We start from the raw sequence: 26,975 nt of genomic DNA on the forward strand, positions 1-26,975 counted from the left end.
CCCCTCCGTTCTGCTATCCCCTTCTCCTTCTCTGTCCCCTCTTCTTTTCTGTCCCCCTCCACTGTCCCCTCCATTCTGCTGTGCCTCTCCGCTGTCCCCTCCGTTCCCCTCTCCTTCTCTGTCCCCCTCCGCTGTCCCCTCCGTTCCGCCGTCCCCCTCCTCCTTCCTTTGTGAATGGACAGAGTCAGCTGACTCTGTCCATTCACATAACTGAAACATTGTAATCTCCTGTGATTACGATGTGTCAGTTTATGAATGGAGAGGAGCCGTTGTCTCTTCTCCATTCATTCTCAGTGCAGCTGAGGCAGCAGAGAAAGGGACTGGGGAATCTCTATCCTCTGTCCCTTTCTCTGTCTCAAGGTGGAGATATCAGAGGTCTGTTAAGACCCCTGATATCTCACCAAAGCCCCCCAACAGGGCTGATTAAAAAAAACACATATTTCAATAAAGAATAAAAAATAAAATTATTGTAAAAAATTGTAAACAATAAAAAAAACACACACACACATACACCGTTCACCCCCCCCCCCCCCCCCCGAAAAAAAAAAAAGCACTGTTAAAAAAAAAAAAAAAAACACTGTCACGTGACATTAAAAAAAAAGTATCGGTAATCGGTATCGGCGAGTATTTGAAAAAAAGTATCGGTACTTGTACTTGGTCCTAAAAAAGTGGTATCGGGACAACCCTAGTAATAACATTACATACAATAGTTATTTTTGACAATCCAAAATAAGCTTACTTGAAAATTTCCTTTCATGTTGTGAGTTCTGCCTCTCTGTTGGCCTTCTCTTTCCACAACTTCATGGATTCTTGCATGCTTTGCAGCTTCTTCTCTGCTGTTTACTTTCAGTTTCTAAGAACTACATATCCCATGGTTCCTTGCTCCTTGCAAGTAGTGATTCCAGTACTGACGCCACGCACTAAAACTCCTCCTTTAAGCACCTCTGTAGCTCAGAAGGCAGGCTCTGTGAAATGTGTGACACAGGAGTGCTTTCTCACAGGATATAGTGAATATGTGTCACAGGATTCCAGGAAAGAAATATGTGGGGATTTTCACAAACTGCATGGTTGTTCAGATTTAAAGGTTAGAAATAATTGAGATACCATGTCGAAATGAATATACAATTTTACATTTTGATCATAGATACACTTTACCATTTGCCATATTTTTCATGTAATCATGTAAGGCTTTCACTTTTTTCATCCTATTTTGCATTTCAATGCTGCTGATTTCCTCAAGCCTCTTTCAGCCACTTATGATTGATATGCACTTGTGGGCAGAATTTAACCAGTCTACCCGAATAGTGGGAGAAGTCAACACATGTGGGTATTGAAATGTAACTTTGTAGAAATTAAATGATCACAGCAATAAGATACTTTACAGAAAAAGCACTACATGCTTTCTGGGTTATCCACTTCTTCAAGCTAAAATGTCATGTTTATGAGCTTATAGACCACAGAATGCCTTAAGACCATTTCCATTTGTCGTGAGTCTGCACTAATGTTCATGTCTGGCTGCTTACCTCTCTGTTGTGTTCAGCTTAGAGACTAACCCCTGTTCACCTGTCTGCTTACGTAATCTTCCCTCAAGCATGGGTCCACCCCAGCCTCTAACAGGGAACACTATATTAACCTGTGCACTGCAGCCAACCCTCGCTGATCAATATTGTGTGTTTGGCTTCCTGTGTGCTTCTTGCCGTGTGCTCTACATCTGACTCTGTTTACTGACCTTGGCTTGTTCTTGACTATCCTTGTCTGCTTCATACCCTGACCTTTGGCGTGTTCTTTGACTACCCCTGTCTGCTTGTCGCCTCGACCTTTTGGCTTATCTCCTGATTATCCCTTGTTGTCCTGGTCTGCTGCTTTCTCTCTATCCTCCAGTAACCTGCCGTGAGTGTGAGCTGGGAGACCCTGGGGGCCGCAACATGGAGCCAGTTTCAGCAAAGTCCATCCCCACCACTAGGGGCTCTAGTGAACACCTGCTGGCTCTAAAGCCTCGTACACAGGGTACAATTGTTGGCAGGGGATTGTCTGTTGACAGACTGTTGTCCTATAATCTTACTGTAACTACGCTCCTTTTGACAACTGTTATCCAACTTTCGGCCAACAAATGTTGGATGGCAGGCTAGCAAATTTTTGGTGGACACTGGTTTGACGTCAGATTTTCGTATGGTCAGTACACAAATCCATCACACAAGTCAAAAGTACAAACACGTATGCTCGGAATCAATGCTCACCAAACAAGAAATTAGCAAAAGGGGCCCAAAGGGTGGCGCTCAAGAGCTGAAATTCCTTGTAGTACGGCACTACATTCATGTTTGTTGCACAATTGTGTACCATTAGTATGCAAGACAAGATCCTGGCACACGCCCTTTTGACAAAAATCAGACGCTCGGTTGGCCAACAATTGTACCGTGTGTACAAGGCTTTAGACTTTAGACCCTGGGGAATCTCATGCTCTAGCTCCCAGTGTGATCCATGTTGGTGCTCCAGAGGACCTGCTTTCCTGAACCACCCAGAGCTCCATTCGCAGCAGCACTTCCTTAGCGGTGCAATCCCTACCCCTTCGGTGTGCATCTGTCACCTGGCCTTAGGTGACCTGACACCATTGAAAGAGTTATCCAGATTACTAGGTCATCCTGGGATCCTCAAAGTACTTCTAATTTACCTGCCAGATGGTGGGAAGGCTGGCAGAAGAGGCACCCTGTAAGAGGAAATCTGCTGTTTCCTTCCTCTACAGATACCTCCTCCTAAAGCCTAGTACACACGATCAGAAATTTGGATGAAAAATACCCAGTTTGAAGCGATCGCACAATAATCTGATCGTTAGTGCACAGCTTTCGAGAGCTGAACACAACAGTTTATCCAAAATTATCCAAAGGGACAAACACGAACATTTTTCTCATACGATACCAGATTGCACGATTTTAGTTTAATCAGAAAAGAATCGGAAGAACAAGACTACGCATGCTTGGAAACAAAAGAATACATTACAATACAATTCAAGACATCACATCACTTCGTATTTGTATAGTGGTATTCTATCGTACAAGAAATTTCGTAAGTTGAGCAACCTCTTCATTTTCGATATGAGACTAGCATGCCCAAAAAAAACTGACAATCATTTAATTTGTCAAATATAGAAACTGCTATTTATGCACTACTGTGTCAAGATGGCCTCTGAAATTTTTGGAATTTCATCATCCAATAAGAAATGCTAGCCTCTCCAACCCATAATAGCGGACAAATTAGCCTTCAGTCAGTCTTGGTTTTCTGACAGAAATTACACACTATAATTTTTAGTTTGGCAAGCAAACTGGAGCCCAACACCTGTCCACACACTTGCCCCAACGTTGGCTGTACATTATTGCTCTGCATTGGTTTTAAGAATGGTGGACCATCTTTGCATTTTGACTCACATCAGACATGTGACAGTGTGAGTATGTAGGAGTACAATTAGAAGACAGTTGTCCCCCTATGGCAGGAAGTGCTTGAACAATGACCTTTATGGCAGGATTGCCAAATATGCTTTCAATGAATGACGATGATCAAAAAAAATTAATGAATGATTAAGATCGAAAAGTGTGACTCCAGGCAAAAAAAAAAATCCAAAGCACATGCACATTTGAATTTCACATATTTTTGGTAAAAAAAAATTGCAATAAGCGTTTATCGATTGGTTTGCGCAAAAGTTATAGCGTCTACAAAATAGGGGATAGTTTTATGGCATTTTTATTGATTTTTTTTTTTTTTACTAGTAATGGCGGCGATCAGCGATTTTTATCGTGACTGCAACATTATGGCAGACACATCGAACACTTTAGGAGCGATTTTAGGATCATTCACATTTATACAGTGATCAGTGCAATTAAAAATGCATTGATTACTGTGTAAATGTGACTGGCAGTGAAGGGGATAACCACTAGGTGGCGCTGTAGGGGTTAAGTGTGTCCTAGGGAGTGATTTTAACTGTGGGGGGAGGGGCTGTGTGTGACACGACACTGATCACCGCTCTCGATTACAGAGAGCTGTGATCAGTGAGAGTGTCATTAGGCAGAACGGGGAGATGTTTATTTACATTAGCAATCCCCCTGTTCTTCCTCTCCGTGAGATGATCGCGGGTATCCCCGCAGACATCGAGTCTGCGGGACCCGCGATCATGGTCACGGAGCTCCCGGCGGGCGTGCGTTCGCAAGCCGCCTCTGAAAGGGCAACGTACAGGTACGTGATTTTGCCTGTACGTGCCCCTCTGCCGCAATATATCTACATGAGGCGGTCGGGAAGCGGTTAAAAAGTGTTTCCCAGTACTAAACCTTTCTCACTTACTCACTTACAAATACAGTATCTATATATATATATATATATATATATATACACACACACAGTATATACACATATTTGTAACACTAATTGTACTGATTAGACAGCTAAATTAAAAATGTCCTAGGTCCATTTACTTGGCAGTAAGGCTCGGTCTCCACTATTGCAACCCCAAAGTTGTGCGATTTTGCCGCTATTTTTAACTGGGATTTTTGTCGGATTTTGATGCGACTTGAAGCAATCCGTATGTATTCTTGAGGTCTATGGACCTCAAGTCGCATCAAAGTGGGACCAAAGTAGTGTAGGGACTACTTTGAAGTCGCTGCGACTTGAAGTCGCACAGATATGAACGGTACTCATTGGAAATCATGGGGTATGACTTGTCATGCGACTTTGCAATCCCAAGTCGCATGACAAGTCGCACTAGTGGAAACTGAGTCTAAAACCCAGAAGCATTCAACTAAAGATGTAATTCTTTTCTCAGGATGTACAGGAATGGACACCAGTCACTAGTACATTTTAAAATAGAAAACAAGTTTATTGCAAATGGGAATATGGGAAGAGGGTGAGGCCTGGATCAGGATAACTCCCAAAAGCGTAGGTCTTTATTAACCCTTTCACGCCTAAGCCTATTTCTGACATTTGTTGCTTACAAGTTAAAGCGGGGGTTCACCCACACCGCCAAAAAAAAAAAATATTAAAAGCCAGCAGCTACAAATACTGCAGCTGCTGACTTTTAATACATTGCCACTTACCTGTCCCGGGGTCCAGCGATGTCGGCAGGGGACGCCGAGAACCCACTCGGTTCTCGGCAGCTGCCGCCGCCATCCTAGGTGAGGGAATCAGGAAGTGAAGCTTTGCGGCTTCACTTCCCGGTTCCCTACTGCGCATGCGCGAGTCGCGCTGCGCATCCCTAGTGGTCCCCGCTCTCTGTGGGAGTCTATGCCGGAAGTGGATGCAAATACCTGTCTTAGACAGGTATCTGCACCCCCCTCCCCCCTGAAAGGTGCCAAATGTGACACCGGAGGGGGGGAGGGTTCCGAAAGCGGAAGTTCCATTTTTGTGTGGAACTCCGCTTTAAAATCATTTTTTGTGCTAGAAAATTACTTAGAACCCCCAAACATTATATATATTTTTTAGCAGAGACCCTAGAGAATAAAATGGCGATCATTGCAATATTTTATGTCACACTGTATTTGCGCAGCGGTCTTTCAAGCGCATTTTTTGGGGGAAAAAAGACACTTTCATGAATTAAAAAAAAACTAAACAGTAAAGTTAGCTCAATTTTTTTGTATAATGTGAAAGATGATGTTATGCCAAGTAAATAGATACCTAACATGTCATGCTTTGAAATTGCGCACACTCGTGGAATGACGACAAACTATGGTACCTAAAAATTTCCATAGGCGACGCTTTAAATTTTTTTTATTATCAATAGTTTTTATTGAATTTTACATGTTACACTCAAACGCAAAGAATGCATTACAAATGTTTCTCAATCATTAAATTACATATTTTAACATCATCAGGAGGCGTGTTGTTTTTTTCCCACTAATATACCAGTTACCATATTTATCGGCGTATAACACGCACTTTTTTCCCCTTAAAATCAGGGGAAAATCGCAGGTGCGTGTTATACGCCGATCCCATGCGATCCCGAGCTGTCACATCTTCAAAATCGCCGACCGCGATTTGAAAATGGCGCCGCCGGTGCCGAAATACACAGACGCCTGACGTCCTTTGGTGAAACCAGACTGGTCCATATCTATCAGTGAAGGCAGTATATCCACCAGTCTGGTGGCCAATAATTTTGCATATATTTTGATATCATTATTAAGTAAAGAAATAGGCCTGAAATTCTGAGGTGTATCCAGGTCTTTACCTGGTTTAGGTAGTGCCACTATCACGGCCCTAAGCATCTCTGGGGGAAATGCGGACGAGGCAGCAGCTGAGTTAAAGATTTCAACTAAGTGTGGGACAAGTGTGTTTTGGAATGCTTTAAAATATTCTCCCGTGAAGCCATCCCCGAGGATTTATTGTTAGGTAGATTATGTATGATTTGTCTCACTTCAGTGTCGGAGATGGGAGAATTTAGTTCATTGGGGTGTTCAGGAGAGAGTTTATGAAGATCATTTTTTTGCAGGAATGATTCTATGAGTACTGAATTTGGTTGTGGTATAGAGGAATCGTTTTCGAGGTTATTCAGCGAACCATAGTATTGACTAAAAGCGTCCGCTATTTCTTGCCCATGATATTGTTTGATTTGTGTGTTGGGTTGTATTACGTATGGGTCTTGTGTCTGTCTCCTCTGAGTTTGTTGGCTAACAGTTTCCCTGCTCTATTACCACTTGTGTAATATGCTAATTTGAGTCTTCTGGAGGCCTTTTCAAAGTCCTCCAGAAATAGTAGTCTTAGATCAGTGCGGAGCTGTGTCAATTGGGTTGTAAGTTGTGTAGATGGGAGAGCCATATTTTGTTTTTCGAGTATTGCTATGGTGGATATCAATTGCGTCATGTTCTGCTGCCTCATCCTCTTGTTTCTCGTTTCCATAATATTTTATTGAGGATGCTTAATGTATACATACAGATGTATGTACAAAAACATATTTTACATGGGCCCATTGGCCTGGGTAAGTACAGGTGAACCAAAACAAAAACATTGTGTTAACATTCAATCTCGCTATAACGACAAGAAGTTAAGTAGAAGATTTATGGTGTCTTTAAGGATAGTCAGCAAGGTTGCAAATATTGTATAGTGAATACAAGCAAGCTATGTAGTTTATAGGCCCAGAGGGGCTTAATTTTTGGGAGGATAGTTCCATAAGTCAGGCTGATTTCTTGAAGTAATAGCGGTTGTGTGGGGGAGTCTCTAAATAAGGATGGGTGAACATAGTTCGTGATGTGATATATTATTCAGGGAGAGTATAATAGTTGTTTGGTGTGGTTTCCATGGTTGACAGGCCAGCTGACAACCAGATTTAGGTGTATTAGCTATATGTGTGTGGGGATGGAGCGTGGTGGGGGGGTGGTGGGACTGTTGGGGAAGAAGGGAGGATTGGATAGGTGGGGAGAGGTGGGTAGGAGGGGTGAGAAGAAAGATGCATGTGAGGGTGTCGAAGGATATAGACAGGATAGACCGGCGCAGGGGGGGCCTAGGCCTCCTGTCTAACCCTGGTTTGCCATCTGCCCTGCCTTAATTTTCCCGGAGGCTGAGGGAAAGGTGTTCTGGGAGGTTTCCCTCTCCATTAACGTTTGGAGTTCATGGTTTGGATATATTCAGGAGTAGTTCTGAACTGTGACCAGCAAGACCAGGTAGTGGTGTGTTTGGAGATGTTGTCATGAGAGATGGCTATAAGTTCTTCCATTTTGGCAATTGTATCAATTCTCTGAAACCAATCTTTGATCGATGGGGCATAGGTTTTGCCCCATAAGATTGGAACACATCGCTTAGCAGCGTTCAGCATGTGCATAGCGAGAGATTTGAAGTAAGAGCGTCTGGGTATAGAGGTATGGTGCAATAGAAATTGTGAAGGTGAGAATTCTAATGTGAAAGTAGATATCCTGGAAATTAAGTTGTGGACTTTGCGCCAAAATTTTTGTATGATGGGCAAGACCACCAAATGTGGAGAAGAGATCCTGGTTCAGAATTGCATCTCCAGCATTTGTTGGAAATGGATGGAGCGAACTTGTGTATAATGGTCGGCACTCTGTACCACTTCGTGAGTACTTTATAGCCATTTTCCTGTGTTGATATATTTATTGAACCCTTGAGTATGTTTTCGAATATTTGTTCCCACTGTGTGTCTGTGAGGTTGACATGTTTTGTTTTTTGTGGGATATTTGGCGAAAAGTAATGAATAGATGGTTGAGACCACATGTCTCTGTGGTGTGTTTTCTGAGCATAGGGATTCCAGGGGGGTAAGTTGGCGGGTCCAGAGTGGTTTGTGGTTCGGGTCTAGGAGGAAATGTTGTATTTGAAGGTATGTCCATAGTGGGAGCATGAGGTCTTTCATTTGGGAGGCTAGATCTTCGTGTCTTAGCAGTGTGGCCTTATTGAAGAATTGTTTGGCCAAAATGTGTTTATGTGGCCATGAAGTTGCTAGGAATTGTTTAGACATTCCCAGGGGAAACTCGGGGATTAAGACGGAGTGGTGTCATGGGGCCTCGACTAGACGAAAGGGAGTGTTTGGTCTTAGTTTCATGAAAGCAGTGTAGTGTAGGACCTATGAGTAAGTGATTGGATGTAGTGGGTTGAATATGTCTAGAAGCCATGGCGTGGTGGCTAGGGGTTGCGAGGATATGGATTCTTCTAGCGTAACCCATTGCTTTGTGGATGTATGAATATTCCAGTCCACTATTCTGGTGAGGAGGCATGCTTTATGGTAGTTACGGATATCTGGGAGACCTATGCCTCCTTTGGATCTGGGGAGCACAAGGTGTTCATATTTAATGCGTGGACGTTTATTGCGCCATAGAAATTTAGTACAGATGGCTTTGTAGGTGGAGAAAAAGGTAGGTGGATGGGGATGGCTTGCATTACATATAAAAGTCTAGGTAGAACGTTCATTCTTAAAATTGCGGCTCTTCCGAACCATGAGAAGGAGGGTGTGTCCCATTTTTGTAGGTCATTTTTAATCGAGGCTAATAGAGAGGTGAAATTCAAGGAATATAGCTCATATAGCTCAATATAGCTCAACATCAATATAGCTCAACATCATATGACTATGGGCGGGTAGGGAAGTGGTTAAATAAAGGAGGGCGGGGCCACCCGGTGACCCTGCCCCCTCTGACGTCACAGGGAATGCCACAGGGAAGTCCCCGTCAAGTCCCCGTGCGTCAGAGGGGGCGGGGTCACCGGGTGGCCCCTCCCTCCGTTATTTAAGAACCGTCAGAAGAGGAGAAGCGTCACACAATGGGAGCCTCCCATCATGGTGGATGCGGAGCGTCCCGAGAAGACGAAGGGAAGAAGACGCCACAGAGGAAGATGCCGGACGAGAACACTGGAGGCAGAACCAGAAGAACCAGAAGAAGAAGAAGATAGAGGAAGAAACCGAAGGAGGATAGAAAATAGAAGAAAGAAGAAGCATTTAAATAAAGGAATTGTCAAAAACTGTCTCTTGTCATTTTTAACATTTTTGACACTTTTTTTGTGAAATGGTAGGCCCTTACCATTTCACACAGGGGGAGGGCCGGGATCTGGGGGTCCCCTTGTTAAAGCGGGCTTCCAGATTCTGATAAGCCCCCCACCCGCAGACCCCCACAACCACCGGGCAAGGGTTGTGGGGATGAGGCCCTTGTCCCCATCAACATGGGGACAAGGTGTTTTGGGGGGCTTCCCCAAAGCACCCTCCCAATGTTGAGGGCTTGTGGCCTGGTACGGTTCGGGGGGGGCTCTCTCACCCCCCCTCTTTTCCTGCGGCCTGCCAGGTTGCATGCTCGGATAAGGGTCTGGTATAGATTTTTGGGGGACCCCACACCATTTCTTTTTTTTAATTTTGACGCGGGGTTCCCCTTAAAATCCATACCAGACCTGAAGGATCTGGTATAGATTTTGAGGGGGGACCCACGCCATTTTTTTTTTTAATTTTGGCCGGGGTTCCCCTTAATATCCATACCAGACCTGAAGGGCCTGGTATGGAATTTAGGGGGACCCCCCACGTCATTTTTTTTTTTTAATTTTGGTTCGGGGTTCCTCTGTGGGGAATTCCCATGCTGTTTTTATAAGTGAACTTTTATGTGTATTGTCAGACCGGCAATTCACTAATAGCCGCGAATAGTTTTAAATGACTTTTTTTCCTTTGAAATGTCATTTTGCTGTCAGACTGTTCTAAAGATGGGAAACATGCGCCCCCTTTACAGACATACTATAGACACCCCCAGGTACGAAATTTAAAGGAATATTACACTTTTATTGTTTCACTTTAAGCATTATTAAAAACACTGCTCCTGAAAAAACGGCCATTTTTGAAACTTTTTTTTGCATTGATCCATGTCCCCTGGGGCAGGACCCGGGTCCCCAAACACTTTTTATGACAATACCATGCATATAAGCCTTTTAAATTAGCACTTTTGATTTCTCCCATAGAATTTAAAGGGTGTTCCGCGGCTTTCGAATTTGCCGCGAACACCCCAAATTGTTCGCTGTTCGGAGAACTGGCGAGCAGCCAATGTTCGAGTCGAACACGAGTTCGACTCGAACTCAAAGCTCATTATTAGTCAGGAGTGATGTTGAAGTCTCCACACAGTACCACCATGCCTTTATTGCTTGGATTTTTTTCATAATCTTGTGGAAGAAACGGATCTGACTCTTGTTTCGCATAGATGTTTGCCACTGTGTGGTGGAGTTTATATCGCACACTAGAATTAGAAAGCAGCCTTGTGGGTCTGTGATGGCCTTATGTAACTTGAAGGCAATTGAGTCCCTTATCTCTATGATCACCCTTTTTTTTTTTTGAGTCAGCATTAGCATTGTATTGGTAGGGAAACTTAGGATGAGAGCATTTGGGAGGGGACTGGTTTTGAAAGTGAGATTTTTGGACACACAGTATGTCACAATTTTGGTGTATAGCATCCTTCCATAATGACCTTCTTTGGCCGGGTGATTTAGACCCTTAGCATTGATAGACAAAAACTTCACCGCCATCGGAAAAAGGTGCTGGGTGGTGCATGGTGTATAAGTTCCACTTACGGTTAGCAGTATAGATGTCCAAGTTTGGAAGGGCTTTGTCGACTGGTGGTGCTGTGTAAATTCTGAATTTTCTTTTAGGAAATCCTTAGTGTTCTTTGGAGAGATGTGTTGATTTCTGACTGATGAGAAAAACAAGTCATTTTTTTTCGAACAATAACATATTATAACAGAGGCTTTGCACCAAATAAGAGGAAACAAGAGTTGAGTGTGGCACATGGCCACTCAGAAAAAAATGGGGTAGTTAAAGTACGAGCTAGAAAAGTGTTTCAGATTTTGTGAAGATTTTTCTACAGCAGGTGAGTATGTGTCATGGTATACCCATATCCAAGTTAATTGTGAGTGCGGGTGTACTTTTGATTGACTGTGCACTATTCTTGGTTAGGGTTGGAGCGGTTGCTTGGTTGGCAGTTTTGTGGTTGTGTTTCAGGGATTATCCCCCAAGAGTTGAGTAGGGCCATTCCTTTCGCCATTGCCTCCATCACATAATCCACCCCCTCCTTGGTGACTATTAGCTTTGTCAGGAATCCCTATTTGTAGATTAATTTGTGATACCTAAGGGCTTTCGTTATCGTGTTCAGATTTTTGCGTTTCTGCAGCGTGAACTGCGATAAGTCGGCATAAAATTACAGAGTGGCATATGGTGCAGGGATTTAATCTCTTTGTCTGGACACTGCCATTAGTCTCTCCTTGGTTTGATAAAAATGTAGCCTCAGTATCACATCTCTCGGGACATTTTCGAAGAGATAGGAGGGCTTAGGCCGACGGTGTATCCTGTCTATGGTAAAGTCTAATGCTGACATGTCAGGGAGAATTGCATTAAAGAGCTGGGATACATAGTTGTGCAGGTCATGCTGCTGGACAGATTCTGGGATTCCCCTTATCTTCACATTATTCCTCCTAGCTCTGTCCTCCATGTCCGCCATTTTAGCTTTAATCGTCTCAATTTCTTCATCCCTGCCATCATTTTCATCAACCAAGTCATTGATTGTAATTGCATATTCCCACATTTTGTTTTCAGCATGCGTCACTCTATCAGATAGAGAGTTTAGCTCCATGCTGAACTTATGCATACAAGAGATCATATCTGAGTGTAGTGAGCTTCTCAGGGAGACTAGCATCTCTTTTAAAACTGTGTCTAATACTGGCTGATTGTTAGTGGGGAACATGTCTATGGAGTCTGGTAGCTCCCTAGTGTCCTCCCTGGTATCATCACCTGAGTTATAGAAATGGCTCGGTCCTGAATCTGGACTTCTCAGGGCTCCCAGATGAAGGTGTGGGTGGTGAAGAGTTAGGGGATTTAGGAGGGCTGCTCCTTTTTTGAGATTTCTCCTGTTGAGCTGGCTGAGATCGAGAGCCTGATGCCGGTGTAGACATGGCACCGGTGCCATTTTGCCAAGGCCCGGGAGTGAAGAACTCCATCAGCTTCTGGGGATGATTCCCCTCTTTTTTGTGTCTGGGCATGCTGATTCCGTGCCCGTTCGTGGCTCAGATGGGCTGCTATTAGCCACTATTTACCCACTGGTGCCGGAGCTCCTCTTTCAGGCTTCCATCGCGGTCTCCGGCTAGCTCCGCCCCCTCCGCTTTAAATTTTTTTTACAGTTACCAGGTTAGCGTTACAGAGGAGGTCTTTTGCTAGAATTATTGCTCTCACTCTGACGATCATGGCAATACCTCACATGTGTGATTTGAACAACTTACGCTTGCGCAACTTATGTTGTTGCGCGAGCACGCGGTGACGGGAGCGCTTTAAAAAAACATTTTTTTCTTATTTTTTTTATTTTTTTTACATGGTCCCTTTTAAAAAGTACAAAGAGTACATCCTCTGACAGTGCTGACCACTAAATAAAAACCTATTTGGTCTGGCCCTAGTTGCACTAGAAGAAGAACCCTACGTAGGTGGTACACAGAGTGTACAAAACAGAGGGTTTATGGAGAATGCAGAAGGGAGCAGACATATAAGAGCCATCAGTTTAGACAATTCTAGAGAGAACATTTGTATGGAAGAGCTCCAACCAAGGAAGATACAGTTGGATAGACACTAGGGGCAGGCTATGCTGCTGCAATGTGGAGCATATACTGTTGAGTATACGCCGTACACAGAGTTTAGTAATATCAGCTTCCAATATTGCCATGCTAATTGTCTGTGGCTGAAGTACTTTCAGTCCCTGACCAGAATGGAGTCAGTAATGTCAGAGTAACGTCACAACCCCTGATCTGCATACTTATTTAGGGATATTCCACAAGCATTGGGTCCATTGAATCAGTGGGTTTTCCAGGTATCTAGAATTATCACAAGGAAAAGTCAGCATCAGTGGTCCACATATTTTTCTTAGCATGAGTTTCAATTAATCAGAGGAAAGTGATAGCCAAGCTTACTATATGTGGTATTACTGCCTTCATCAAAAACAAGGATTATATTCCCAAAATAGAGGGATTTCTGCTTTACATACTGATTTTGGCATTGTGATGTCAGCAAAAATTGAATTTGTAATAAATGGCTTTAGCCAAAAGGAGTCATCTTACATAATTGCTGAAAACAGGGGCAAAACTGAAAACCCCCTTTTCTGCGTAGCAGCAAAAATTATTGCTAAAACGTGTAAAAGTTATAATAATGCTTTTTCTGCACCAAAATGATGGAGACTAAAACAGCTATTCCATGAAATAAAATGTGATCTTTTTATGAAGAATCATCTACTTTCTATGCCAGAGCAGGTGAGATATCATTTAAGTCCAATGGCTTAGAAGCCTCATATGACTTTCAGCTTCCCTGAAAGCTGCTTTTGATAGTCTGGTAACAATACTTACTATCTATTTCCTGAATACCATCTGTATTATAAAAGTCAGGCAAACATACTACAACTTATTAAAAGTGTATTATTATTAGGAATTCTTTTAAAAATGTTATACTGTTATTAACAAAGTTTTTTTTCGGGTTGTGCACCACATCCTTGCAGCATAGTCAGACCACAGATTTAATATGCATGGTTTTAAAATGTACCATAGCTTTATATGGGACTAATCTTAAATACTCTTGATTTTTACATATTCCTGTTTGCATTTATATCTCTGAATTATATTAACAGAATATCTGTATAAGGCATAGAAGCAACGCTTCTGATAAGCCAATTAAGATTTTGAGCTTAAGCTAAATGCGAAACGCGACAGGTTAGCGATAAAGGTTTTTTCTTCCAGTATATGTCCCTACATACCATGCGCGTAATCATTTTTTAACAATCGAGATATACTTAGCATTGTATTCTTTAGCTTCCAGAGCTGGTTCAGGATTATATAGCAGTTTGCTTTCTTAATACAGGGGATCTGGCTCAGTATAAAATATACATTTGTGTCTCGCCACTATGGAGCTGGCTCGCCATCACAGGATAATTCCTGTATTACACATTTTACTCTCTCCTACTCTCCTCTCATTTAATTTTGATTGATTGATCTGCAGGTCATAGAGCCATGTTGAGGGGGCCATAATCTGCCTGACACTTCTCATTAGGTAGAAGGTGATTCAGACTATACAAAGAAGATCCTACACATTGCAGGATGGAGAAGGCTCATCGGTCACCTAAGTGACATCCTCAGAACAATATAAAAAACTAGATAACTGGATAGTTCCCTGTGAGCAAACTCTTGGCTGCGCTCCAGCCTCTCGACTCTGTGACATCCTTACTGCTTATCTTGGGGATCCTGGGATAACGGCATAATCAAAAAACACTGTGAGACAAGTAATGACATTGAGAGTTGTTATGTCGTTGTAGCAAATCTATGTTGTACAAGACAATGGATGAGATGACTGTGTCATTTAACAGCTGGGTCTTCATAATGGCTGAAGAGTAAATTGACTTGGGCAGGTGTAATACAGCTGTGGACCAAATGTCCTTTGGCCTTTCACCATGAGTGTATATGATATAGACATACATCCAAGCAGACAAATATGTTGTTTCAATGTTCTTTTTCCCTTCTGATTCCTTTTCTTATTTCTTATGCGTTTTTTTTTCTTTTTTTCTCAGTATGGTGCATGTGTTTTTTTTTTTTTTTTCCTCTATTATTTCTTCGCTCTGCATTTTCCCATCTGTAAATGCTATAGTCCCCCACCTTTTCTAACACGTACAGTTTACTGTACACACAAGCCTGCCGGCTTCCCATTTCTTGCCTTCTGCTAGCTCTCCTTCTTCTCTTTCTGCTTCTTGATTTCATGCTCCCTCTTTCTACATCATCACCATATTCCATTATTCTTGGTTCTCTTTTTTCTTCTCCATCCTGATTCACAGAATCTCTTACACTTCATCCCCCCCCCCCCCCCCCCCATCCTGATTTTTTCTCCTCTCTCCTTTCATTCAGGTCTGCCCCACAATAATCTTCTCTGTGGTCTTAGTCTGGTGCTGCACTGGCTGAGTATGATCACCCTTTGCAAGGATGCTCTCTCCACTCCTATGATCCCTCTATGGCTCTGTGTGTGTCTCTCATCCATCATGCTACTGCCTTCTATGTGCTAGAAATCTCTCTTCTCCTGTGCGGTGTTTAACACCCACTATCTTCTCTGCCATTTCTGTCCCGTCCTCTACAACTAATTGCTATTATTGTTGTCTTGCTTAGAATTTATGCGTCGATCAATTGTTGATGTTGATCAGTTGTTTTCTTGTGGGCTTCTTCCATCCATCCTCTTAGCACCATCACTCTTTTTATGCTGTAGTTGTTCTTCTATCTATCCCCCTCCTTCTTTTGCTCCCTCCCTCCTTCTCTCTCTCTCTCTCTCTCTCTCTCGCTCCCTCGCTCTCTCTCGCTTGCTCGCTGTGTGGGTGCCTATCTGTTGGAGTAAGACAGCTGGGGAGATCTGGAAAGATTTCTGTCTGGGTGCCTGTCTCTGGCGCCGCGAGGGACACAGCTCTGCTGGTGACACCGTAAAGGGGGGAGCAGCGGTGACAAGAAGAGCACGGAAAGTGACAGGGACACCGGTTGCTAAGCGGATGAGCAGATTCTTAATGCCAGAGAGATGAGAGGCACAGACTGATGATACAGAGACACTGGTAAACTGCGTGACTAGTCACATATGTAGAAATATGTTGATGTTTATGTGTATGTGCACATACATACATACATGCATGCACGCACACAGGCACACACACTTATTATCGTTTTTTATTCCTTATATGTGAGTCAGTTTTTGTGTTTAGAATTGTTCACTGAAGGATTGTGTTATTTTCTTCTACATTTTCTGCGTTCTATGCTATGGATCCTTCTGTATGTTGTGTGTGATCTTGTAGCAGTGGTGTCTGTATTTTTACAGTCTGTGTGCTGGGTGAATGTGGGTGCTCATGTGATGGGAGCTTAATGCTGATTTGAGGTGTAACACGTGAATGTGTAGCTCTGTATGATCTCTCTGGGTGTGTTCTGATTTGAAATGGGTTCATTTATCTGGGATGTTGCATCTGTAACCCGTTAGGTACGTCTAGGTGTATTAATCAGGTTCTGCACTAGTGTGTGTGCTTTTCTATGTAGCTTTACATCCATCTATGGCATTAAAGGTCTGTAAATGCTTATACTTTTATGATATTGACAAGAAATTCCCTATTTTGTATTGATCTTTCCAATAAGTCATGATTCAGTATTTGTATGTTGGTGTAGAGCAGGTGTGCTAGTGTATTAATGGTGTTTGTCAATGGAGTTTACTATGTATTTACGCCAATAATATAAATACACAGGGTAGACAAATCCGTGTGTCTTCTTCAAACAGGATGCTTCCTTCCAGCATGATACAGTATATGTATGCAGATCCCTTTACCTATGCTCAAATCAGGTGCTCTTTGCTCTATAGAAGAGACAAGCACAGCCAAGGCATAGCACAGCCAAGGCATATCTCCAGCCTGAATCTATGCTGCGGGAGTTGCAGAGGAGTTACATAGGCTCTAGATGTCTAGTGGTGTCTGACGTTAGCTGCTGCTGCTAAGGACTTCTCCTCACTTGGATCAAAACCAGAAACTCTATATTGCTTTAGTCATTGTTTTTATCTGATCAGGAGCATCATTTCCATACTGTGACAATGATGAGAAATTTTCCAACTCCCCTGCATGTCCTGTCATGATTAGGTTGTGGGTGGCTCTATCATTTTCTCCAAGGGGGTTTCCCATATATTTTTGGAATTTAAGAACATCTCTTCCTTGTTATGATTGCTCTCAGTATGTCATAATTGACCATATTATGTTCAGCGCTGTACCACTAAATTTTTCCAGTCATGTGGAAAACAAGTTTACATTTAGTGACACAGCAGGGGTAGAAAGGTATCATAGCTTTTACTGGAGATAATTTCACATGAAGATTCATTTTACTAGGAGGTTTCTATTCACTGCAACTAGCAGAACAGTCTGGCATCTTATCCATGAACCTCTACAGGTCGGGAGAACTTGACTTGAGCAGGTATTGCAGAGGTTCTTCCATAGACATTGGCAAGCCACACAATAAAGAATAGACTTTTGTTTCTAATTATTTAAAGTTCATTGGTCACATATATTAAAGTGTTTGTAAACTCTTATAATTAAGTTCTTAATTTTTTACCTTTTGGTCTGATAAATAAACCATTGAAAGTGTTTTGTTATAGCTGCTCTGTGTCCTATGCACACTTTTTATGCCATCTCACAGAGTCCTCCTAGTTTATACCTTCCTCCTGCTGTACACATAAAGATTTTTTTCAATCAGCCTATGGGTAAAAGAAAATATCTAACAGATTCCTCCATCCACGCTATACAGTGTGAATGGACAAATCTCCCACTGTGGCTTTTGTACTTTGACAGATGCTGTTCAGCCAACCATTTTCTGCCTAGATCCCTTGATTTTTCCATAATAAAGCTGGCCTACAGGATGAATGAAAAAAGCTTACCAATTCCTCCTTCCTATACAGCTGTGGCAGTTTTCTGATAGGCAACCCACTGGCTGTCAGAATACCCAAACAGCAACTGCACCTGATTGGATGCAGCCCCTGTTCGGTCAACAAATTTTCCCCTGGCTCCTTTCATTTTTATTTTTTTTCTAAGGATGTCGGATATAAGGGGGCCAAACGGGCCACCCACTAATTACGTTTTGGCTGGTTTATCAGGAACTGGACAAAATCCAAACAGTGTATAGACAGCTTTAGTCCCTATTCTGTGGAGATTATGAGAATTGGTTGGATTCAGTAGTTTGACAACTAGCAAATGGACAGGGCTGGCAACAAGTCTTGCAGTTTCAGTACACTAAAAAGCTTGTGACATTTGCTTTAAACTGCATTGGGACATTTACAAAAGGTCAAATCAATAAACATGTATATCTCAGGCTATTGAGCTGTAAGCATACTTGCCGATATGCCAATTTACATCTGATTGTCCGAAATCAACCATCCTGGGCAACTGTCACCCCCTACACTTGTCTTCAATGTGGCTCACAATAAAAGATTTAGCTAGTTTATCTGAGTATTGATCAGCTAGAGCTTTACCATATTTATGATTGCATTCAACCATATCTGAACCTTTCAGGTTGTAAGTCAGATGTATGGAATGCATGCAGGGAATGTAGATGGGGCAAGATATGGCAAATTCTGGAATGATATGACAACATTTTCCATCCTGGCTGCAAGACATTGGGTTGATTTACTAAAGCTGGAGAGTGCAAAATCCGGTGCAGCTCGGCAGATAAACCAATCAGCTTCCAGTTTTTTTGTCAAAGTTTAATTGAACAAGCTGAAGTTAGAAAAGCTTAATGGCTACCATGCACAGTTGCACCAGACTTTGCACTGTCCAATTTTAGTAAATCAACCCCAGAGTCAAATATCACTGCCAGATGTTTTTTGACAAATTAGGTAAACCTTTGGCATCTCCCACTATGATTGCTACTCAATACAAAATAAAGAAACCACACATGAGGCATAAAAACACTGGTTTCTGATTTCCTTTGAAAACATAATATTGAATAGTAATAAATATGGTTTATGCACTTTAAAACATGGGGTGTGGATAACAGACCACACAGGAATAAAGCTGGTAGTAGACATCAGAGGATGGCCAGACTTTCGGGCAAAAAACAACCATTTTGAAGACCTATCTTGGTCTAGCTTCAGGCATAAGTGCTCAGGTAGTTTGAACCTGCTTTTGCTTATGGTATGAACCAAAAAGGAGGGAGGGAGGCATATGCTATCATTACCAGTGCTGTCTTGAAGTATCTCAAGGGAAACAGCAAAGATTAGAGGTGTCTGTCAGTGCCCATAGACATGAAATTACATCCAAATCTAGGCAATCATCTCATGTCTATGATCATCATTAGACAATTTGGGCATTCTCTATGCATGAGCTGTACATATAAACTGAACTATTTATCTAATGCTGAAGCACCCACATGAGTGATGGCTCTCTGAAATTAAATGATCTGAATATCTGTCTCTAGGACTCTTCACTGCATCACAATTCCTGTCACTTATCTATAGGGTTTATATGGTACCTGTCTCATTAGGCTTTTGCCTGAGGGTCTCAATCATTCTTGTATGGTACTGTAGCTGAGAGAAACAAAAGGAATAACTATCTGCTAAATTGGAAAATCAGGGCTGGATTTGTATCACCAGTCCCTGTAGACACAAGTTTGGTGCCCTAAATAATATCCTTCTGCTAGAATCACCCAACAGAATATTTTTTTGCTCTTTGGGTCCTAACCTGGGATATTGTGAAAACAGAAGTCAATGTGAATACTATTTTTACTGCTGATTATGGATGAGCCGAACACCCCTGGTTTGGTTTACAGCAGAACATGCGAACAGGCAAAAAATTTCTGCAAACATGCAAACACCGTTAAAGTCTATAGGACGCGAATGTGAGAAATCAAAAGTGCTCATTTTAAAGGCTTATATGCAAGTTTTTGCCATAAAAAGTGTTTGGGGACCCGGGTCCTGCCCCAGGGGACTTTTATCAATGCAAAAAAAACGTTTTTTCGGGAGCAGTGATTTTAATAATGTTTAAAGTGAAACAATAAAAATGAAATATTCCTTTAAATATTGTGCCTGGGGGGTCTCCTTAGTCTGCCTGTAAAGTAGCGCATCTTTCCAATGTTTATAACAGTACCACAGCAAAATGACATTTCTAAAGGAACTGCTCGTGGCTATAATGTATTGTTGAATCTCGGCAATATTGAAAAAAATGTTGTGGGTCCCCCCCAGTCCATTACCAGGCCCTTTGGATTTGGTATGAATATTATGGGGGAACCCCGTGCCAAAAATACCAAAAAAAATTGCGTGGATGCCCCCCCAAAATCCATTCCAGGCCCTTCAGGTCTGGTATGGATATTAAGGGGAACCCCGCACCAAATGTTTTAAAAATATGGTGTGGGGGTCCCCCAGGCACTATATACTCTGAACAGAAGTATATATACTATACTACTGCCCTATATACTCTGCAGAAATATTTGGCCTTAGGTGTTTGGGGGGGTGCCAAAATACTGTAACCCCTCACAGTTACTCTTGTTGGGCGCAGGAACGGGCCCTGCTATTAAAGATTATATAAAAAATTGTAATTAGATGGCCCTGTTAAACAGGGGCAGAAAAATTGGGCCTTTGGTTTTGGTGGCACCAGAACACTGTAACCCCTCACAGTTACTCTTGTTGGGAGCAGGAATGGGCCTTGCTGTTAAATATTATATAAAAAATTGTAATTACATGGCCCTGTTAACCACAGCCCGCCCGGCCTATAGCAGATTGACGGCTGGGAAGTGGTTCTGTTATCCTGCCTGGGCGTCATATGATGTCCAGCAGGATAACATGCCGGGGCGCGCCCGCAGAGGCGTGCAGCGCGAAGATTGTGAGTGCTGCGTGTCAGTCTGACACGTCGCATCTCCGATCGTGATAAGAAGCCTCTGATAGAGGCTTACCACGTGATCAGCTTTGACCAATCACAGCTGATCATTTCGTGAACCAGGAAGTGCCGGTAAATGGCATTCCTCAGTTCGCACTGACAGGGAGAGCCACCAATCCGCGGCTTTCCCTGTCAGAGGGGAGGTCTGTGCTGATAATCAGCACACTGATTATCAGCACAGTCCCCATCAAATGTACCCATAAGCCCATCAGTGCCGCCTGTCAGTGCCCATCAGTGCTGCATATCAGTGCCACCTATCGGTGCCATCAGTGCTGCATATCAGTGTCCATCAATTCTACATATCAGTGCCTCCTCATCAGTGCCCATCAGTGCCACCTTATCAGTGCCAACTCACCAGTGCCCATCGGTGCCGCCTCATCAGTGTCCATCAGTGCAGACTCATCAGTGTCCGTCAGTGAAGGAGAAAACAATATTTTATAACAGAAACGAAGAAAAACGCTTTTTTTTCAAAAATGTCTTTTTTTTTAGTTTGTTTAGCAGAAAATAAAAACTGCAGAGGTGCTCAAATACCTCCAAAAGAAAGCTCTATTTGTGGGAAGAAAATGATAAAAATTTAGTTTGGGTACAGTGTTGTATGACCACGCAATTGTCATTCAAAATGCGACAGCACTGAAAGCTCAAAAGTGTCCTGGGCAGGAAGGGGTGAAAGTGCCTGGTATTGAAGTGGTTAAACAGGGGCAGAAAAATTGGGCCTTTGGTTTTGGTGGTGCCAGAACACTGTAACCCCTCACAGTTACTCTTGTTGGGCACAGGAACAGGCCCTGCTGTGAAATATTATATAAAAAATATTGTATCAAAAATATCAAAAATATAGCAAATTGGCCAAGCTAGCATTTAGACGCTGAGCATGTGGATGGCTGGGACTGAATTTCTTTTTTACAGTTCAGCAACTGGGGTAGGGAAATTTGCCTGCTAAAATCAATTGGTAGTGTACTGCTAGCAGATTGGCAGCAAGTACTTGAGACACCTATTGCTATACCTTCTTTCCTCTCAGTGCAGGTTTTTGAGAGGACTGGAGTTATAGTAAGGTTCAGACATAGGTTGCAAACAGCAACGGTGCGATCTGCTGCACACGTGTCGAAAAAAGGCCCACACCAAGGAACTTTTAAAAGTCAGCGGGGATTCAGCAGCGCCCTGCACCTGCGAAGCTCTGTGTTGTGATGCAACAGGATGACTGCCCTTAAGCTGCCCCCTAGAGGACATCCTGCCTCTTTGGAGTTGTGCCTCCTCTCCTCCTCTTCTCTTCTTTCAGGCACCCAAGTACAGTCAGTGATCTCATCATCTCCTCCCTCCTCATCACTGGAGCAAACTTGGCATTATGCTGCAGCTGGGAGAACATGACTGCCAGTTTCTTGTCTTTCTGTGGCACCCCCTCTCTCTAGGCTAACGTTACTCCATTCCTCAACCTGTGAACCAACATCAGAGCCTTCAAATCGTTGCGCATCCTCCAGCAGCATATTACCGACACTGTGGTCAAATAATTCTGGGGACTCCTCCATGCATGATGGTGGGGCTATGGAAGGAGTGACTGTGGACAAGGAGCCGGGTGGAATAGGCTGCTTTGGCAGTTGCGTTGGAAGGCAAACTACTCTGAGCCTGGGTGACAGAGGATGAGGAGGATGAGGACGGCTTTGTTATCCACTCCACCAACTCTTCTGCGTGTTGTGGATCAAAAACACAGCCAGCAGCAGAAAAAAAGGACAAGCGTGCCCCACGGCCACCTGCAGAGGATGCACCATGTCCACAACCACCACTGTTGACTGTAGACACAGAGGCTGCTTGCTCTCTTTTAGTGGCCTGTTAGCGCCTCTCCTTGGTGGCCTTCTGGACATGATGTATTTTTTGTTTTGCAACACCACACTACACTGTATTATATACTGTGTACGCATATATATATATATATATATATATATATATATATATATACTAGACTGTATACATATATATATATATATATAGATATATATAGATATATATAGATATATATATATATTAATACATCACCTGAAGTGTATTAGAAACAGTACACCAACAAATGCACTGTAGATATAGGCCAAACTGAATGCAGAGTATTAATACACAGGCTGAAGTGTATTAGAAACAGTACACCATCGAATGCACTGTAGATTTAGGCTACACTGGATGCAGAGTATATATATATATATATATATATATATTAATACACTGCATGCACTGACTGAATATAGAGTAAACATAAATATAAAGTCTATGCTAAATATATATATATATATATATATTAGACTGTATATATATATATATATATATATATATATATATATATATATATATATATATATATAGTGTGTGGGGTGTGGATTTAGTCCCCCTGAGCCATCCTGCCTTTGGCCAATTATGGCTCTATCAGCAGAGCGCACTGTGATTGGCCAAAGCATGCAGGTCAGGTGCATGCTTTAGCCAATCATCATACAACAATGCACTGCGATACTGCAGTGCATTATGGGGCTTTCTGCGGTGCTCGAATTTCCTGCAAACGCCCTGCAAATGCCCCATATGTTCGGTTTGTTTTAGAACAAACGAACACCCAAGGTTCTATACGAACTTACATTTAACTCGAACCGTTGGCTCATCCCTATTGATGATATGAAATGTGTTGCAAATAATTATACTAGAAGATCAGAAAAAAAATTACCTTTTCCCATGTAGCCCATAGGTCTGCATCTACTGTGTTTAATAGTTAATCTGGCCTAGTGACAATTATATGCAGTAAACTGAATATTTCAGTTTTCTTTCATGTCCCACTGTATTTTAAAATTACCAAACTAAAAATGAATGAGGTGAATGGTTAATAAATAGTTGGCACTTCGTATAAATTTAATGCTAATAAGCTCTCTGTTGTGATTGTCCCACTTACCCACGCCATTTACCAAATAAACATGAAAAAATTGCTGGCAGCACAGTTCCTGTGAGTTATAAGAGTCTTGTACTGCAGTTTCTCTTCCCCTTGCGCTACAAGATCCCTTCACAAGCCCCTTCAAGTAGCTACTGCACCACTGAAAATATTCATGGAGCTTCATTTTGCTCATCTATGCAACACCTATTTGCAGAATGTAGAAATATTTTGAAGCCACTTTTCTGAGCCATTATAATGGTTGTAAGTTTGGAGGGGAGTGTGGCATTGGGTGTTCTATTCTCCTTTGTGTACAAATGAACATTCCTAAGTAGCTAATACCTTAAGCCCCTGTGCACACCGAATCTGACTTTGAAATTGTGCAACTTCACTTCAAAGCTGCATGTCAGTGCGACTTCAGGTGCGACTTGGTTGACATCTGTGTGACTTCATGCACCAATGTCTATGCAAGTCACACCTGAAATCACAAAAATAGTGCAGAAACATTTTTTTCAAATTGATGCGGCACCGCAAAGTCAGCGTCACACCGATTTTAACAGTTCCATTGCGAACAATAGGGTGCGACTTGTCATGCGATTTGGACCTATAAAATTGCAAGACAAGTCGCACCAGTGTGAATGGGGCAAAATGTTACATACCTAACAGGCAGTGGTGGCTTTTGCTAAATATTTCGGGGTGGGGGCAAACTAAGTCCTAAGACTGAGCCAGCCCAAACGGGTTTCAGAACTGGCTTCCTGATTGGCCAGGAGGAGAATCAGGAAGATAATAGAGAATATTAATTTGCTATTGTCACACAACTGGGTGGACTCGGGATGCATTCCACCCTTTTTTGAAGGCAATTAGAGCCTCTGGCTCTAATCACATGCTTCTAAAGAAAAAACCCCATCGGAATCCCTGTGCCCCATGTAGACTGCTAACAGGGTATCCAAAATGAATCTTACTTCTGGTCAACAGATTGTAGTTCTCTACACTTTTGTCAGATAAATATTTATCTACTGAAAAGCTCTATTTCTCTTAAATCTGTACCTCCACCTCAGATGGTTCTTTTTTCTGATCTTATCAACCTCACATAGAACACCACATAGAACCTTCACAATTATCACCCGGTACAAGCAAGTGATATTTTACACAGTGATGACTTGTAATCTTTGTAATCTAAAAGTAGAACTATGTAAAGAAAGGTGTTGCACAAGTGGGGTTATAGCTGACACTGAAGATTAGGGGATTGCTGTGGACGTGACGTGGAGGGGGGGGTGCTGTCCTTCACCCCATGATACAGCTGCATCCCTGATGGGGTGTCTGGGGCTGGGGACAGTGCCCTCAAGCACAACTGTTCTTATTAATAAACTTAAAGTTTAAGGGTTAAATGTGAATTTTGTTACGATATGCTAATACACAGCTATGTTATAGTTATCTTCCTACATTTTTATCTCTCTTTGTATGTATATGCAAAAAACCTTAATAAAAGTTTATTAAAGTAAAAAAAAAAAAAGTAGAACTATAGGCAAAACTTTTTTTCATTCTGGAAAGAGTAAGGGAGGGTTATACCCCTCAGAAATTATTTTTTGCCATCTGTGTCCCATTGGGGAGATTTGCATTCACTTCCTGGCCCATAGCTAAAGTATGCAGTGAGAAGAAATCCCTGAAAATTAAAGGAATCCATTGGGGCCCTCAGGTCACCAGAACTAGTGTTGCCATTGGAAGATTTCCCCTCTATGACTTATCTGAGGACAACCCAAAATTTGTGATTTTCTTTTACTTTCACTTTCAATTATAATGGTAAACAGGACAAATAGAGAGGGTGAATCTCCCCCACAGGGGCAGTGGTAGCAATGAAAACCTAATAAGTGTTCAAATCCCTCTCCACTCCAAAACTTAAAAAAAGTTTTTCCTTCAGTTATACTTTAAGTATACTGTATCTATGTTCATATTACCATATTCGTAATATCCATACATTCTGGAATGCTTCTCACTCTGACAATGATCACCAGTAGGAATGAGCTTGGGTTTGGTCCAAACCCATGTTTGGACAAACTTGCGAGTAAGCTGTTATGCCCCGTACACACGGTCGGATTTTCTGACGGAAAATGTGTGATAGGACCTTGTTGTCGGAAATTCCGACCGTGTGTGGGCTCCATCACACATTTTCCATCGGATTTTCCGACACACAAAGTTTGAGAGCAGGATATAAAATTTTCCGACAACAAAATCCGTTGTCGGAAATTCTGATCGTGTGTACACAAATCTGATGGACAAAGTACCACGCATGCTCAGAATAAATAAAGAGATGAAAGATAGTGGCTACTGCCCCGTTTATAGTCCCGGCGTACGTGTTTTACGTCACCACGTTCAGAATGATCGGATTTTCCGACAACTTTGTGTGACCGTGTGTATGCAAGACAAGTTTGAGCCAACATCCGTCATAAAAAATCCTAGGCTTTTGTTGTCGGAATGTCCGATCAATGTCCGACCGTGTGTACGGGGCATTAGAGTTGGCCCAATCAGCTGCAGCTGAGGCATTCCCATCCTACAGCTATGTGTACACAAAGGGACGGAGATGCTGTTGACATCATTGACCTAATATGGCCACATAGCCATATTAGGTGAAGACATGGAGCTAATATGGTCATGTGGCCTTATTAGGTCAATGATGTTAGAACAAACCCAAACTCATCTTTAGTCTCCATGGCTGAAAGAGAGAGAATAGAGAGGACAAATAGGGGACACAAACAGAACTAAAAACCTGACAGGGATTCTAACCCTTCTTTATCCAGGAAAATACAAACAAATTACACTTTAAAGGCAGTGTTTCTCAACTCCAGGCCTCAAGGCGCCCCAACAGGTCATGTTTTCAGGATTTCCCTCAGATGAAACAGCTGTGGTAATTACTAAGGCAGTGAAACTAATCAAATCACCTGTGCAAAATAATGGAAAGCCTGAAAACATGACCTGTTGGGGCGCCTTGAGGACTGGAGTTGAGAAACCCTGCTTTAAAGGTATTCAAGAATACATTTTCATTAGCATAGCATTATAATAACAATACAAAACAATAGCTATTTTAGACAATCTAGTATAAGCCTACTTAAAATTTCACTTTTCATGTTGTAAATGCTGTCTGTCTGTCTGTCTCTTTCAACAACTTCTTGATTCCCTGCATGTTTTGCAGTTTCTCCTCTGCTTTTTACTTT

General features: G+C 42.2%; 1 protein-coding gene across 4 annotated transcripts in view; it reads left to right on the forward strand.

Annotated features, from left to right (window-relative positions):
• The first annotated feature begins 15,372 nt into the window (after positions 1-15,372).
• Positions 15,373-26,975, forward strand: part of ELFN2 (extracellular leucine rich repeat and fibronectin type III domain containing 2) — a 207,316-nt gene continuing 195,713 nt past the window's right edge. For all 4 annotated transcript variants that reach the window (XM_073592471.1, XM_073592475.1, XM_073592473.1 and 1 more), the window contains exon 1: positions 15,373-16,040. The gene's annotated coding sequence lies outside the window, so the exon portion shown is untranslated. The remainder of the gene's footprint in view (positions 16,041-26,975) is intronic.

The sequence above is a fragment of the Aquarana catesbeiana genome, linkage group LG07, assembly GCF_042186555.1.
Source record: "Aquarana catesbeiana isolate 2022-GZ linkage group LG07, ASM4218655v1, whole genome shotgun sequence".
Taxonomy (NCBI): Eukaryota; Metazoa; Chordata; class Amphibia; order Anura; family Ranidae; genus Aquarana; species Aquarana catesbeiana.